We start from the raw sequence: 12,068 nt of genomic DNA, 5'->3' as shown, positions 1-12,068 counted from the left end.
GAAAGAAAGAAAGAAAGAAAGAAAGAAAGAAAGAAAGAAAGAAAGAAAGAAAGAAAGAAAGACTCCAAAGAGAGAAGAGAATTTTTTCCTTTCCCCATTTCTTTCTTTAAAAAAAAAATTTAACCCCCCACCCAGATTAAAGGCAACTATTTAGTCGTTTCCATTCTTAGATGTTGGAGATTTTTTTTCAAGTATTTAAAAATGGGATAGAACAAAGAATGTCCTAAAAGCTGAGATTTAACCAGTGTGCATGCATACGTGAGATATGTACATACGTATATGTATACACACACAAACATACTCTTCAGTGCAGTCCTGACATGAAAAGTTATAACATGTTCCAAGATCACATAGAAATATTTAATAAAAATAAAAACCCAAGACTAGAAATTCTACTCTAATTCAATTTTTATCTTCTAGGGTATAGGTTCTCTGGAATATAGATTATTAACCAAGTCAAGGTGGAAGGCATTGGTGATTCTTTTTTTTTTTTTACTATTTTTATTTATTTATTTGACAGAGAGAGAGACACAGCAAGAGAGGGAACACAAGCAGGGGGAGTGGGAGAGGGAGAAGCAGCCTTCCCACTGAGCAGGGAGCCCAATGTGGGGCTCGATCCGGGGACTCGAGGATCATGACCTGAGCCCAAGGCAGATGCTTAATGACTGAGCCACCCAGGCGCCCCAGCATTGGTGATTCTATTTACTAGATGCTGCTGTGGAATTAGAAAGCTAGGGAAGAAGGAAAGAATGCATAAAGGAAACATCATCTTCAGCTTTCTTAACGCTTGTACATTTTCCAGTTTTAAATTATAGTTGAATTCTCAGCAACTCTTTGTTTTTGTTCCCAGGATTTCCTGTAGTCTTACCTGGACTTTATCACCATCATTTGCCATCATCATTATCTTGAAATTATTTTAACATCATAATTATTACTTTTTAGTTTGCAAACCCTCTCACACGAGTTACCTCCTTTGATCTTCCCTGAAATCCTTCCAGGTAGGTATTTTTACTAAGGGCACAGACTCTGGAGTCAGACTGCCTAGGTTTAAAGCTGGCTGTCCCACTCCCTAGCTGGGACAGGGTAAAATGAGGTTGTTGAAAGATTAAGTGAGTTCATATGCAAATGGCACTTAGAATAGTGCCTGGCACGGGTTAAACACTACAAAAGCATTAGTTATTATTAGTGATTCCATGTATGGAAAAAAGACCAAGGCTCAGAGATACTCAATGATTGGCCTCACTAAGGTAGTTCTCTATGGTAAGTTAAAAATCTAGGGCAAAACCCCAGGACTTTTGATGCTGAAGGTCCTATTGCTTCATATTGTTCAGTACTACCCTCCCACTTAGATTGAATTTCCTTTCAGATGTCTTTCCTCTTTCTCTTCTTTCTCCCTTTTATCACTTCCTTTCCCTCGTCTTTTTCTTCCTTTTCCTCCCCTCATTTGTCTCCTCTCCCTTTTCCTTCTCCGAGCCTGCCATCACCCTCACCACCTCTTCCACCACTGTTGCCCCGAGCATCACCACCAGAAACACCAGCGTGATGAACTAAGTTGTCGCTAATTTGAAAGAAACTTATGTCGATAAATTTCTTTTTAAGGGAATGATGAAGGAAGAAGGATGGAAAGAAAGAAGGTAGGACCGAAGAAAGAAAGGAAAGATGATTTATGTATTATAGCCTGAAGGGGCACATTCTAGCTGACAACCTTACTAGAAAAGGTACATTTAACTTGTAGTTATGATCTCTACTTATTCATGGAAAAACAATGCCTGAGATGAAAGGTGTACTTGAAAAGATTAATATCAACTTAGACACTGCAGAAGAAAAGATTAGTGAGCTTGAACAGATAGCAGTAAAAGCTATCTGAAACAAAAACAAATTCAGAATGCTAAACCATGTTAATATTATGAATAGAAATTGATAATTTATGTAAAAATATGGAAATGTTTGTGTAAAATTTACAATAGTATGCTAGCTAGGTTGTTGTGAGAGTGGATAGTTTTTGTTGCTGTTGTTGCTTTAATTTTCAATATTTATTCATTGCATTGTGTAGCACAGGTATACTGGGTGGGCTGACACTGGTAATCAACAGGGCACTAAGGACAAATTAAATATTGTTCCTGTCCTTGAGTGGTTCTCAGTCTAGTAGAGAACACAGACATGTAAATGCACGATTGCTATAGAATATGGTGAGCAGGATAAGGAGGAAGCACTTTATTTGGACTGAAGAAGACCAATGAAGCCTCTCTAAGAAAAGACATTTTTTTTAGCTATAGTTTATGGGCAGAAGAAATGAATTTACTGAGTAAATAGAGATACAATTACAATGGAGTAGGGGTAGAGGTGAATTGGAGAATTCCAGGCAAAAGATCAGTATGTGCAAAAGAGTATGTGTATAGTTAGTGAACTACAAATCTTTCATTATGGCTTACAATGACAAGTACATGCAGAGGTGAATAGGGAGTGAGGCGGGAGAGGCTTAAGTGGGGCCAGATCATGGCAATCTTATTAGAATACTACTGTGCAATAAGCGAAATTTTTCTGCAAAGGCAGAAATGAAGAGTTTTGTAAATCACCTGAGCTTTATTCTGTAGGCACAAGGGAGTTATTAAGGGGTTTTATACAATCTGAATTGCAATCTGAGTTATAAGGTCAGATTTATGATTAGAAAGATTACATTGCTATCACTGTGGTAGATACATTCAATGTGGATGGGCGAGACTAGAATCAGAAACTCCAGCTATTTCAGGGAAGGAATGACAATGGCTAAACTAAGCCAGGATATATGAGAGCAGTGGGACCATTTCAGTCTGGGTACAGACAATAAGGGGGTGCATTATCTGTGCAGAATTTCAAAGCAATAAGAAAGCTAACTAAAGTCAGTTTATTTTGTATTATCACTATGCACCCTTTTATCACTAAATAATGTTAGTGATAAAACACTCCTCCCTGAAAAAAATCATTTATTGGTCTAAGTTCCAAAAAATTGCCGTGGTTTCTGTTGAGTTTTAATAATTGTACTAGTTATTTATTGCTGCTTAACAAATTACTGCAAAATTTGCAACTTAAATAATAAACATTCATTATCTCACATGGTTTCTGAGGGTCAGGAATTTGGGAGTGGTTTAGCTGGATGATTCTGGCTCAGGGTCCCCATAAGACCTAGCTATCAAGTGAAACTGTAGTCACCTGAAGGTTTGACTGGGGCTGGAGGATCCACTTCTAAACTCACTCATGTGGCTATTGGCTGCATCCTCAGTTTCTCTCCATGTGAACCTCTCCATAGGAGAGAGAGAGAGAAAGAGAGAGTGCCTGAGCCAGAGACAGCCAAGACAGAAGCTACAGTGTCTTTTATAACCTAATCTCAGAAGTGACATAATATCAATCCTGCCATATTTTATTAGTTACAATGTGGCAAGGGACTGACTATAAAAGAATGTGAATACCAGGAATGGAGATCGTTGGAGGCCATCTTCAATGTGACTACCCATACCACATACATTATATGTCATGATGTATATAGAAAGTTTAAATGAACACATTCTTATTACTTACTGTTTTACTTACTTTACTTACTCATATGAGAAACACTGTAAGCTACATGGAAGTTAATTCAGAAAATTATCCATTAAGCAATCACTCCTATTCTCCATTCTCTCCCCAGCCTCTGGCAACTAACAATCTGCTTTCTCTTTCTGTGGATTTGCCACTTCTGTTCATTTCACATAAATGGAATCATACAACATGTGGCTTTTTTTGGTTTGGCTTATTTCACTAAGCATGTTTTTGAGCACATTGTAGAATGCATGTATCAGTACTTCATTCTTTTTCATGGCTGAGTAATATTGCATCATATGTTTATACCACAATTTGTTTATCCATTCATCTATTGATGGATCCTTGGGTTGTTTCCATCTTTTGGCTATCTTGGATAGTGCTGCCATAAACATTTGTATAAAAGTATTTGTTGGGGGAGGTGCCAGTGAATATGTGAGTGAATGTGTCCAGCAAGCATTTATACCATGGATATGAAGTTAAGAGGAGGGGTCAGAGATGGAGGTAAGCTTGGGGTCAGCACCCTATCTGGCTGGTAGTCAAAACCAAGGGAAGGGATGAGGTCCCCTAAGGAGAACATGTACAGAAAAGAGGGCAGCGGACGGAAACTAGGAAATAAGTCAAAATGTTAACAACACGTAAGACTTGGCTAAAACCTCTAGACATGCTCTGGTCTAACAGCTTGAATTTCATAAGCATCAAACTAGCTCACATTAAGCAGAGCTTATTTGTCAATGACCTATAGACCTTTTTTTAAAGATTTTATTTATTTATTTGACAGAGAGAGAGACAGCGAGAGAGGGAACACAAGCAAGGGGAGTACGAGAGGGAGAAGCAGGCTTCTCGCTGAGCAGGGAGCCCAATGCAGGGCTCAATCCCAGAACCCTGGGATCATGACCTGAGCCGAAGGCAGACGCTTAACGACTGAGCCACCCAGGCGCCCCTGACCTCTAGACTTTGTAGGGTCACATAACTTCCTTCAATAACTTATTCAAGATTCAGTCATTCTGGGGCACTTGGGTGGCTCAGTCAGTTAAGCGGCTGCCTTCGACTCAGGTCATGGTCCCAGCGTCCTGGGATCAAGCCCCACATCGGGCTCCCTGCTCAGCGGGGTGCCTGCTTCTCCCTCTCCCTCTGCCCCTCCTCCCCGCTTGTTCTCTATCTCTCTCTTTCAAATAAATAAATAAAATCTTTAAAAAAAAGAATTCAGTCATTTTTTACTATCCAGAAATCATTTCCTTCCTTCTAGGTGCTTAAATTCCAATTTTTGACATTAAGAAATCATATCCTGCCCTGTGGAAGATGGATAATGTTTAGTCAGTGCTCTGTGATAACTAAGGCATCTTTTCTATTGACTAATAATCTCGGGCCTTTCATCTTCTCTTTAAATATTTTCTAATATTTAGATGTATTTTCTAGATCCTGCATAATTTACTACATCATGATTCAATTGGATGGTCTAATAAAGCACTCTCTCATGCTCAATAAAGTATGTGCTCTACCAAGCTCTTACAGTCCACCCTTCTTTTAAGATAGTATCATGTTCTCTTATTATAAAAAGGAACAAGACAAATCCACTATTGATTTATCAGTACCTTTAACATGTGTTCCATTGTAATCTTGAGACCATTTATTAATGTTTATGTCTAGATAATAATTTCTCCTATTCCATTAGTAGAGAGTATTTTAATTTCAGGGCACATGTTAATGTTGCCTTGGCACTTTTCTATCAAAATTCTTTGTTTACACATATCTCTAATTTATGAAGAATGCTTTCAATTTTCTTCTTGTATATTTTTAAGTGTTAATAATCTTGTCATATTTGGCATCATACCAGAATTGAGAATTTTCCCAATTCCATTTCATCACTACTAAGGAATATTGAACAATATTAGGGGCCTAAAATTCACATAGCTTTCAATCAGATTGACACCAAGTTGTTCACCTACACTTTTAGGGGGACATTACTGTCTATCAGATTATGCTTCTAGAATTGTTTGAACCTTCTTATGTTTGCAACCTTCCCACTTGAATGGGTTTTGGAACATAAGCAAGATAGTAAATCCGTCTGGTGGACTAAATTCCAGCTCACATGAAACCTGGTCATTTCCATTTCCTGTATGTGCATTGCAGAATGCAGTGATTGTAAGCTGTCCAGTCTTTGTCAGGACTCTCTGTGTTTGGTATATATTGTGATTGACACAGCAATGATAATGAAATGCGAGTAATCCTGCACTGTCAAGATATTTTAGATGGATTTCCTTGTATTCGGGAGATGTCTGGCCTTGAGGGAGGAGGAAATCTAATCTACCATTCAGAAGACCAGTACCTGTTCCCTGAGGTTTAGAAGGAAGTTAGATTCCTGGATAATGCGATTATAGGGCAGTGATGTTTACTGCTATGAAATCATCAGGATATTCCAACACTTTGAAAGATGGGTCTCTTAAGTGCTCAAAGGGTGGAGTTAACACCCCTTAATGAACGCTGTGCAGGGAGACTAGATTGCCTAGAGGGTAACTGGTGTTGGTAGGGAATGGACAAAGTATAGCTGGGTCAGGGCACCCCTACCCCACCAGGATCCAGCCTGCTAAACATCCATTTTCTAGTTGGCTTGCTGGTGGTCATGCTTACATTTGACTTCCATGAGTCTTTTACATTTGATAGCTCTTACACAATACCACTTACTAAATGCTATCTCACTTAATCCTCTCAATCACCCTGCTTTGTAGGTTACTATCTTTGGGTTTTCAGGTGAGAAGACAAAGGCTGTGTGAGGTTACATCTTGCCCAAGGCTTCAGACTGACAGAATCAGGATTTGAACTGGGTTCTTACTCAGTGAAGTATGCCTCATTATTTCACTTCAAGCAAAGAGCCAACAGAAAACATGAATGGTTCAGTTAATCACATTTAAATTAATTTTGAAATCGGTAGGCACATTTCTGTAAATTTTCTGTACCCTTATCTTGTAAAAGCTGCTTCTGATCTTCATTCCGGTATAATTAAGATTTTTATATATTTGTAACCAGCAAGTGCACAATTTCAAATTCTACCTTTCTCGTGTAATATTTCATTTCCACTTTCCTATGTTGTATACTTTTTATAGTTTTAATTTTAATAGCTACACAACGGTACAGTCAATAAATATTCAGTCATTTAAAACAATTCTTAATGTACTGGTGAAAATTAAGACAGTACTCTACAAATACATCTCACTTTAGGAAAACCAGAATTGTGGGCAAACAAAAAAAGCAAAACCAAGGGTGAATATTTTCTTAATGAAAGGATTCAATATAGAATTCCTTTAAATAGTACACTTTCCCGGATTCCCAGGGAATTCAGTTTCTTAAATTAAGAGGCACACACTTTTGTGAAGGTCTGCCTAAAGCTGGCTAATTTCTGGGATCCTTTCTAGCACCACTATGTCTAATATATCGATTGGGTAAAAGGAGGCTACCCATATATTCTAGGTGTTTTTCAGTTACAGGAATGAAAGATGTGTTTACTTCTCAGGCCCTCATGGGTCAATACAAACTCAGAAGAGTTTTTCACTCATTTACTCTTATGGTGCCAAGTGTAAGCATTTCTAGAATCATAGAGTCCCCAGGACGTCAGGGATAGTGTGCGGTCATCTATTCTAGTCCATCCTCCTGCCTCCAGTCGGGACCACACCCAACTCGCCCAGACGGATGACACTCTGTCCTATTTTTAACAAGACCCAGGGACAGGAGTGTTCCTCATTTCCTCAATAACTCCATTTCAAATCTTATCCACACTTTGAGTTTAATTTTCACACATTTAACAGAGAGCTGCCACGTACTTCTTACAACTTTAGATCTAATATGAAGCATTTTTCATGAATTTAAAATTAAGGAAATAATAAATATGAACGAAATAGAAAACAAAATGTATTTTAGGTCGTTGGTGACTTTAGATATACTAGTAGAATGTCATATAAGGTGATATCATTAGGATATGTGATAACAAATATTTCCTAAAAATCCTAAATTTTACTCTATAAGAGTAAATACATATCTTAAATATCTTAAGACATTTGATTGGCAATATATGATCATATTTAAAAGAGAAGATAATGATACACCTTTCACTCATCATCCAAAAAAGATTTAATTCTTGCTTGGTAAAATTAGATTATATTTGAACGAGATTATATATAAGAGAGGTTATATTTTAGATACATAATAATGAAAACCAGTCTACCTCCTTCCACTCACAAGATACAGTTTTATTTTTGTTCAATGAGTTAGATTGCTTTGGGGGAAAAAGTTTCTATTTACCATTCTGCCAGTGTTTCTCTAATTGTCTCCCATCAGCTTTTATTATTTAGTTCTTTTAAATATTAAGAAGCTGGAAATTTTGAGACCTAAAAGGACAAAGATGAATCAAGGATAGAAGTGGCTACTTTAAGTTGTACCGGATCAACCCATCTGCTTTTATGTTTTCCACATAGCCCAAGCTGCCTGTTCAGCGTTGCGTGGGAATCTTGCTGAGGTAAAGGACATGCTCTCCTAAAGCATCATGCGTTACTGCTGTAGTTTTGGCTCGTTTATTTAATAAGTATTCTATAAAAATAGATCGTTTTCCTCTGATACCAACATTCTGACAGGCCTGGTTCCCTCACTCTCTTCTGAGAAGATTTCTATACTGAAGAGTGTAAACAATAGTGGCTTACTCCTCCCTGATCCGGTGTTCTTTCTGTCTTTTTTGGCTCTGACGCTGATAATGCAGCCACAGGTGCTAGATAAGAAATCCCTATCAGATTCAGCCATCCTGCACATGATTAATTTTGCTATGGGCAAAACAGAGTATGTTTTCAAGGTTGCTCCGGTAGTCACTGTATGAAGCTACTCTTGCCTTTAAATCATCTCAGTTTGTGTGTAGTGAAATAGAAGCATGTCTTAGTTGAACCAATTGTTTTCTTGTATTCATGCTACAGTCTCTCCTGGACTTTCTAAGCTCATGTTTTCATACCTCTGAAAATGGTTAACATCACTTTGACAGTCTGTCTTGATCTTCCTCCATGAATGACAAAATCCCCATGACAAAAACATGACTTTATTTTTTATATTATCACTAACTCTGAGGCAAGTTACATTAGTAAAAAGGAGAAAAGGAAGACAACAGTCTGAATCGGAGAACGAAAGAAAACGAAAACAAAGCAGAAAACAAGGTATCTTTCTTATTAAGCTCCAGTGAAAACATACAAACTCCTCAAGTGCAATGAAATTTGTATTTTACTACTGTTCAATAGATGCATGTTCAACAAATATTACTAAGTGACGAATAGATCTGCAGACTCAGAAAATGTAGCCACAGATCATATCCAACTACAGTGCAGTGTCTTTACACCTGCAGATGGCTTGGTGGATGGGAGTCAGAAGATAAACTTAGATTTGAAACTTTGCTTTGTCACTGAATTGCTGTTTGATCCCGGGCAAGTTATTTATCCTCTGTTTACCTCTGTTTCCTCCTTATAACATGGAGAAGGTAATAATCGTTCTTAATCCTAAATTCTTGTGACTTAAATTTATGGTGAATAAGTACATGTTTATTCATAGTATATGAATATTATGAATTATAAATATTATGATATTACTCATATATGTATGTATCACTGAGAATTGTACCTGATAAATAATAAGCACTATATATGTTAGCTATTGTGCTAATTTTTTTTTAAAGATTTTTTTCTATTTATTTATTTGACAGAGAGAGACACAGCGAGAGAGGGAACACAAGCAGGGGGAGTGGGAGAGGGAGAAGCAGGCTTCCCGCGGAGCAGGGAGCCTGATGTGGGGCTTGATCCCAGGACCCTGGGATCATGACCTGAGCTGAAGGCAGACACTTAATGACTGAGCCACTCAGGCGCCCCTATCGTGCTAATTTTAAAATCTAAGATCTCATTGCTGAGGTTATTGTACTGATCTTGGACATTATTAGTAAAAATTGTGGCATTTGGAAAGGATTGCCAAGAGAACAGGAATTCTTCATAGAAATTCCAGACAACACAGGAACTCCACGCAAACACAAAGAAAAGAATTTACTCTTTACCAAACAAATCTTAAAGTTCAGTTGTTAACTGTCATGAAGAGTCACAGAGGCAACTATGACTTCCTTGAGATGTCCTGAACTGGCGTGACCTGATCCAGGTAACAGAAGTCAGGATGGGACCACCTGGGTGGCTCAGTCAGTGAAGCGTCTGACTCTTGATCTCAGCTCAGGTCTTGATCTCAGGGTGGTGAGTTCAAGCCCCATATTGGGCTCCACACTGGATGTGGAGACTACTTAAAAAAAAAAAAATAGAAGTCAGGATGGATGGGGATCCATGTTCCAAACTTCCTTTAGTTTAAGGGGACCTGCCAACTGCCTTAACTTCATACTTGTCAACCTCTCTACTTAACCCATGGTGCGTTCTCCAAGTTTCATCAGTGTCCTCCACATTTGGGTAATCAGCTGTCAAGTTTCAAACTTCTTCAGATGGCATTGGAACAGTCAGTAAAAATCACTAGATCATTTGTAAATTCTCCCTATTCTTCACGTTATATGTAAGAATTGCTTGATTAAAAAACCCTACAAGCAGATTAGAATGCTTTTTGTTTCTAGTATTCATTAATTCAGTAGACGAATATGTATTGAACATTAGTGTGTGTTAAGCACTTGACATATAAGGATAAATAAACCATGGTCCTCGTCCATATTGGATTTACACTCTGGTGGTTTAGTGTTGATCTCTCATACAGTTGATCCTCATTATTATTTAGTCTACTCACTAAAACTTATTTGTAATTTCACAGTTAATACTTGCGGTGCTTTTGGGATCATTTGTGGACATGCGCAGAGAAGCAAAAAGTTTGAGTCCCTGTCACACACACTTCTATTGCAGACAGATGCTCTGCCTTCTTGTTTTGGCTCTCATACTGTAAACAGTGTCCTTTTTGTGGTCTATTTGTTGCCACATTTTCTGCATTTTTGGGCTTTTTGTTGGTGATTTTGCTGTGTAAAATGTCTCCAGGTGTAATGTTGAAATGCTGTCTAGTGTTCGTAAGCACAAAACTATATTGTGCCTTATGGAGAAAACACACGTATTAGATAAGCTTTGTTTGGGCATGAGTTGTAGTGCTGTTGGCTGTGAGCTCAGTGTTCAATGAATCAACAATATTGTATGTCCAGAAGAAAGAAGAGGGAATTCACCAACCAGTACCTGAGACTGTTCCAGAAAGGGCTACCTTACCACCCACAGTGCATGACGAAGCTATGAGAAAGATGAAAAAGAGGCTGAATTGCTGGATTCATGAGATGATGAATGGTTGTGAGGCTGAAAACCAAAGAAGTTTATAGTCACATTACTCAGGGTCAGGAAAATGTTAAAGCCCTCTTGACTACTGTTTTATTAGGAAGAAATACTGCATATAATTATTTGTGATAAATATATTTTAAATACTCTGTTTTTAAATAGAAACATACAAAAAACAAGATTATGTATTGATCTTATTGTGACCAGAAGCTTACAGGAACCTAACCCTGGATTTCCCCTAGAAGCAATGGCTCAATATTCACCAATTCAGTGTTTCCAGTGACTTTATAGAACCTAACTACTGTGGATAATAAGAATAAGCCGTATGTTCTCTGATACTCTACAGCAGTGGTTCTCAACCACCATGGTTTTGCACCCCTGGGACATTTAGTAATGGGTGGAGGCATTTTGATGGTCATGATTGGGTGGAGGATGGGGGTTGGGAGGAGGTGCTACTGGTATCTAGTGGATAAAGGCCATCCTTTGTACTGAGGGTCTGCAAACTTTTTCTATAAGGACCAAATAGTTCATATTTTCTCCTTTGTGGGCCGTGTGGTCTCCATCCCAACTACTCAACTCTGCCATTGTAACATGAAAGCAGCCGCTGACAATATCTCACTGACCTTGGATACAGCTGTTTTCCAATAAACTTTATTTATAAAAACAGTCAGCATGCTGGATTTGGACCTGGGCTGTAGTTTGTGGACCCCTCCACAGCAGTGATTTTGGACTGCTCATGAAAAGAACCCAGGAGCTTCTAAACGGTGGTATTGCCTGGCTTTCCCTCCCCCAAATTCTGATTTAATTGGATTGGAGGGGCCCCCAGTGTTGGTTTAAAAGCTCCCCAGGGATTAGAATGGACAGCCAATGTGGAGAGCCACAGTTTTGAAATAGTTGCTGTTTGTGTATTTAAAAGTGGCCTGAGCACAGTAGACCCTTATCAGTGATCAGCAGACCCTTCTCTTGCGATCTGGCTTTTGTCCCAGGCACTCTCTTTCAACTCCCCAAATTAATGGCCTTTGATCAGTACTCATTCCTCTGAACCTTTGAGGTTCAGATTTAGAAACATTCCACGTTTTCAGGTACCTTGAAACTCCTCATTCTCCTGGATCTCCTCCAGTGCTTCTAACTACTCTTCTGCCTCTTCTTCAACCTTTTGCACCTTAAATATAGGTGCTCCCCAAAGAGCTGCTCTAGGGT

This window comes from Mirounga leonina, unplaced genomic scaffold (assembly GCF_011800145.1).
Source record: "Mirounga leonina isolate KUSES-001 unplaced genomic scaffold, KU_Mleo_1.0 Mir_151, whole genome shotgun sequence".
Lineage (NCBI taxonomy): Eukaryota > Metazoa > Chordata > Mammalia > Carnivora > Phocidae > Mirounga > Mirounga leonina.
This window is presented reverse-complemented; position numbering follows the sequence as displayed.